General features: G+C 46.0%; 1 non-coding gene across 1 annotated transcript; it reads right to left on the bottom strand.

The window, feature by feature from the left end:
- Positions 1–1546: 1546 nt before the first annotated feature.
- Positions 1547–1618, bottom strand: TRNAE-CUC (transfer RNA glutamic acid (anticodon CUC)). The gene has a single exon. It is a non-coding gene; the product is annotated as a tRNA-Glu (tRNA).
- Positions 1619–6012: the final 4394 nt, after the last annotated feature.

The raw sequence follows: 6012 nt of genomic DNA, 5'->3' as shown, positions 1-6012 counted from the left end.
TAAACAGAAAATGCCGAAATCACGATGGGGTGCTGTATACCGACGCCTCGGACTGCAATATGGCTGAAGGTGCCTTGGCCATAACGTCAGTAAACTCGTATCAGCCGCTTCGGTCAAAGTCTGCTACTCGGACCAGGCGGAAGAAGCCGCGATTGCTTTAGCCATCGCTACAACAGGAGCGGGCATAATTGTCACTGGTTCAAAAATTGCCATACCTAACTTCTCGCGTGGCAGAATATCAAATACTGCCAGAAACATCCTCGCGGATCATTTTGAAGTCTAATATCCTCGCGGATATTAGACTCGACAGAGAGATAGACCTCGTATGGACACTTGCTCACTCAGGGAACCGAGCCAATGAAGCTACTCATCAACACGCTCATCAACAACGGCGCTCGAGGTTTTGTCGGCCGAGCGGTGAGACCTAATGCCGAGGAACTTGAAATGGAAGGATTGCTCACATGCAGCGACCTTACACAACACTTCAAACTCTCTAGTAGAGTATACCCACCACCACACAAATCACTGACAAGAAAACAAGAAATTGTTCCGAGGAAACTATACAAACGAACTCCTTCCCCAACCCTGCGGTTTACTCACACATATTTCCGGACAACATAAGTTCATCATGCACTAAGTGCGGAGAAAAAGCCGACCTTAATCATATCCTGTGGGATTGCTCAGAAGACCCGCCTCCCAAGGCTCTCATAGAAGCTCCCTCACTTCAATCCTGGGAAAAAGTGCTGCATAACGCGAGGCCCGATATACAGTTGGGCGCCGTAAACCGCGCTGAAGAAGTCGCCGCAAGCCACAGGCTAACGGCCACTTGGCTCTTCCACTAAGACCCAGTAAGACTACTACTGACAATAAAGTTTTCTCTCTCTCTCTCTATGGAAAGTGACAGCTTTGGGAGTTCTACACCACAGCAGAAAACTGCTCGCCCCTGCGGACAACATGCTATATGTCTTAAACCTACTCTCGATTACGGGAGAGGCAGTAATTGTTTCAGGCAGTAAAGAACACACGTTAGTCGAAGAAGTCGCCGCAAGCCACAGGCTAACGGCCACTTGGCTCTTCCACAAGACCCAGTAAGACTACTCCTGACAATAAAGTTTTCTCTCTCTCTCTCTCTCTATGGAAAGTGATAGCTTTGGGAGCTTACACCACAGCAGAAAACTGCTCGTCCCTGCGGACAACATGCTATGCTCATAACCATATGTCTTAAATCTACTCTCGATTACGGGAGAGGCAGTAATCGTTTCAGACAGTAAAGAACACACGTTAGTCGATTTAGTTTGTTTATGGGGATTAACGTAAAGGGAACTCAGTTTATGAAAGACGGCGTGGAGGGATCCGGAAATTTGAACAACTTCGAGTTCAACGTGCACTGACCTCGCACAGCACACGGGCGCTTAGCTTATTTTGCCTCTCGAAGGTTACATGGGATTCGAACCCATTTAGCCCTCCGTTCCGGATAATAAACTAAATCACCACTTCTATTCGCTGCAATCGATTTAGGCACGAAAAAGAAAAATTAAAAGTATACTTCCGACACCGGGAATCGAACCCGGGCCTCCTGGGTGAGAGCCAGGTATCCTAGCCACTAGACCATGCCGGAAAGCAATTGAAAGTCGTTTGCACCGTATTGAATCGAATCAAATCCTTTGCATTAACATCGTAGATTTCTGTATTTGAAAGCAAGATATGATGCACTTCATGGAGGAAGGAAACAACTTAGGAGAGGCCCTTGCCATTCCCAATGCATTGGAGAAAGTGTGGCGGAAGTGACGTCAAAATTTAGGGTTAGCCAAGTCGGGCCATTAGCAACGGCGACGCGTTGCTATGAAAACTCGGGCCACTAGCAACAGCGTTGCTAAGGGACCTAGGTACGGGAGCGTCGCGGAGAAAGAGAATGAGAGGAGGAGGAGAGACGTTGCAGCGTCCGGTCGCGGCGCGGCTATAGTGCCTAGGCACTATAGCGCGGCCGCGCCGGCTTCAAAAAAATGGCGTCAGGGCCTCTCCTAAGTTCTTTCCTTCCTCCATGATGCACTTCTTCACTGCTCATTAATTAACGTCAGCGAATGAAAACCTTTCAGGCGCCCGACGTTCGTGGCTCAGCGCACACACAATTCAGCTTTATACTTCCGACTGTATGGTTTTAAAGCTAATTCCGCAATTAGGTTCAGTATCTAGACTAACGTTACTAGAAAAAACTCAGTTTCACAGCTCCGCCTGGAGAGGCGACCCCGGTGGCGGTCGCGTGAACTAACGGCTCTGCAGCACGGCCGGTCTCGAGGGAGAAAGAGCGCGCGCTCTCCCTCGAGACCGGCCGTGGCTGCAGCTCCCTACTAGGGCGCCTCGATACCATCCAGTGCCGCCGAGCGCGCTACATCGAGGCACCCTAAGAATAGAGTTACTCTATATATATAGCATATACAGTAACTCTACCTAGGAACAAACATGGGCGCCGCGGCGCAACATGCACTCAGGCCAACATGTAGGCTCCTACTCTTGCTCCTTGCGGGTGCGTCGTCTGCTACACGCGTTGACTTCCTCGCCAGAACTAGCCTTCTAGTAACGTTGTCTGCTCTTCGGTTTCATTTCTTTTTATTACGCAATATCGTGAGGTCATTCCGTATCTAATTATGACGTAGCCGTTCATTGCGCAGTGTTCAGCGTTCTGTCGTGTAATTTTTCGCTTCTTATTTAGCATCCGCCTTCTTTTCAGTCCAATTTGTGAGAGGCATTCAAGCCGCCGACATACATATGTGCTTCAATTCTATGCCGTTCACTGGAAACGTAAGATGTGCGCCGAGGAGACGCTGCATCTTTACAAAATAAATAGACGTACGCTTTGCTAACTATACGTGCCAGCCTCTAGATGCCTAAAATTGGCGGAATGAAGAGACGGCGTTAAAGGCGCTATCGCGTCCTCTCTTAAGACGAAGCTTTCTGGTATATTTATTTTTAACATAAGGCCGCCGCGGTGGCGCAGTGGTTACGGCGCTCGACTACTGTTCCCAAGGACGCGGGATCGAATCCCGGCCTCGGCGGCCGCTTTTCGATGGAGGCGAAAAGCAAGGCGCCCGTGTGCTGTGCGATGTCAGTGCACGTTAAAGAACCCCAGGTGGTCGAAATTTCCGGAGTCCTCCACTACGGCGTCTCTCATAGCCTGAGTCGCTTTGGGACGTTAAACCCCACAAACCAACCAACCTATTCATGCTGGCCTGCATGCTTTGCACCAGGGGCAACGGAGACTATTGAAACGATTACTTGGAAGTCCGTCATTTGTTCGGGGCACTGATAGACTTCCTCGGGATTAAAAAGTGGGCACTAGCTCGCACATAACAGGTAACTTACTTCGAAGTGAACAATTTCTGATCTGCATTTTGAAAAGGAACTATATTCATGTACTCTCGTGATAGTTCGTGTCTCTATTTTCTTGCTGGCAATATTTCGAACGCAAAATGCATTATACCGAAGAGAAAGCACCCTCATAATCGCGCTGCCCCGTGTGTTCCGACAGTAATTCCAAGAGCCTATTTTGCAAGATTCCAAGAGCATATCAGTGTACATAGCTCAAATCGGACAGCTGAGCACAAACGGATTTTGATTTGGATCATTTTGAGTTCGTCGGGCCGTACCAGCAATTCGAAAGAAATTTGAGTATTTTTGCGACGAAGAAATAGACGAGCCATGACGGCGAAGAAATTTGCTCGTTGAGAATACTTTTGTCATTGAGCGGTTAGTTGTCACGGCAATTATATGCTATGCATAATGTTCTCATATCATGTGAATAGAGCGTTGATTACAGCTCTTCTGAAACATGCCAATGAAGCGAAATTGTGCTCGGCGCTTCTAGCTCAGAGCTAATGCAAAGAGAGGAAACATCGTAAGAACTACTGAGAAATTCGACAAGCAACACGATCACAATCTTCAAAATAACTAAGCACGCGGCGTAGAAAACGCAGCGAGCTGCGGCAGTTGTCAAGAAAAAGAAAAAAAAGATAATGAATGAATAAAGCCTTTATTTGATTGAAGGGATGACTCTCGGCCGCTGTTTGGATAAAGAGTTCGGAGGGATGGGAGTGTAGCCTATCGCTTCTTCACGGTTCTTCAAGCTGTTTCTCGTTGTTAAAAGATGAGCATCTAAAAAGCTCAGAAGAGGATCTAGATCGGCTTCTACAATTAAGCAAGGCCTTCCAGACTTGGCAATGGCTGGTAGGTAAATCTCCTGCCTGACTGAGGTATGAGAACGGCTTCGTGAATGCATATGTGTGAGGCAGGCAAGCACAAAAGCTTATAAGCTTCTGAATGAGCTCAATATATGCTACCAACCAAGCATATGAGCTCTTTAATGCATGCATTGAAGTGAATTCGTTGCCAGTATAGTTATTAGCTGTTGAAGTAATATAAAATCATATGCAAAAAACGAAAAAGATGGTCAGGTGAAGTTAGGAACGCTAACGCTCATTTATAGACACAGAAAGAGGATTATGCTACCAACTCAAATATTTCCCCGAAGTATAAAGTTCTCCTCTTAATTCTTGTAACCTTGCAATGTTTCTCTATGTCGATGAAGTCGAGTTCTTATTGTCTGCTGCATTTCATTAGCATTCGACATTAGTGTAGTTGACAATATTGCATTTTGCTCATTTTTTCTTGTTGCGCTAATAAATAACAATTAGGGCCATGTAATTAACTTTTAATGCCCTTTCTGACGCTGTAGATACCTTGAATATCGTGTTTAAAAACTGCAATTCAGTGCTAGTTTTAAATTACATTAACTTCCCGTACAAGCAGTAAAATTATGTCTTTTTTCTTTTCTGTAGGTGTGCGTGTGTGTGTTTAAAGGGGGAGGGGAATCTTTCAAGGGCGCGACTTGATTACTCACAATATAAGTTTTTTGAATAGACACACGCGCTTAATGTTGAGTCGTTTCCTTTCGCTGTGCACACTCCCATTCTCACATTCCTTTTTTAGTAAATTAACTCATTAAATAACTCTTCACATCTGTCGTTGTTTTAGACAACAAATGAATATTTATTATTATTATTTTTTTTTTTACATTGCTATATACGAGAGTGCGAGAGTGCCGATCCGGAGCTTTCCACGCCATACCTCGAAAGTGAGAGATTAAGAAAAGCGCTTCTGATTAGGTGACGACGGAGGCCGTTTATTCGTAATCTGTGTTCTCCATATTGTCAGACGCGAGTGGCCAGATTTCATGCACTGCATGATCAGCTGCCCAGGCTAGCAGATTTCTGCGTGTAAGCGTAGCAGTAAACATGACACCCACTTCATTACCTTCTAAGGTTAGAGTGCTCCTATGCACTGAAAATTTTACTCATTTGTTTGCACGATAGGATCTATGCCTTGAAAGAACATACAAAACACAGGCCAGGGAGTAAAGCAAGAAACAGTGCTTGTGAGCAAGCCGACGACGCTCCCACTTACTTTCCAACAATTACCAGTGAATTTCTCATAACACAAACGCGTTCTCCAAGGTAATGCGTCGCTTCGAGGCCAAAGCTGTCGCAATTTAGTTATAATTACACTGCAGCAATGTATAGTGCAACGGCAGCACTCAAAAACTACGTCTGCGTTGACCGCTCCATGCTTTCGCGCCGCAAATAGCAGACGACACACCCGGCAAGGAGCGCCGCTAGTTCTCGCGACCATCACCTGGGTCCCTGGGATTATGGCCTCCGAGATTACATGATGGCTGGGGGGCTCTCCTCCGCTAAACGGTATGGGGAGCTGTGAAATGAGTTTGTTCTAGTAACGTTGATCTAGACCACGGTGGTGATCTAGACATACACGCAATGCACATGAATTGCTCATTTGCTGGTCGTTAATGCTTACATTTTTCGAATCATCGCTTCTGAGGCTTTTCCAGTCCAAATCACGCGTGGTAGTACGTAGTACTGGTAGTACTTGGGTAGGACATGATCTAAATATACGAGCAACACTGAAATTCAGCGAAAATTGATCAGATAGAATAACCATTTA

This window comes from Amblyomma maculatum, chromosome 3, assembly GCF_055883805.1.
Source record: "Amblyomma maculatum isolate TAMU_Amacu chromosome 3, ASM5588380v1, whole genome shotgun sequence".
In the NCBI taxonomy this organism is placed as follows: domain Eukaryota; kingdom Metazoa; phylum Arthropoda; class Arachnida; order Ixodida; family Ixodidae; genus Amblyomma; species Amblyomma maculatum.
This window is presented reverse-complemented; position numbering and strand designations above follow the sequence as displayed.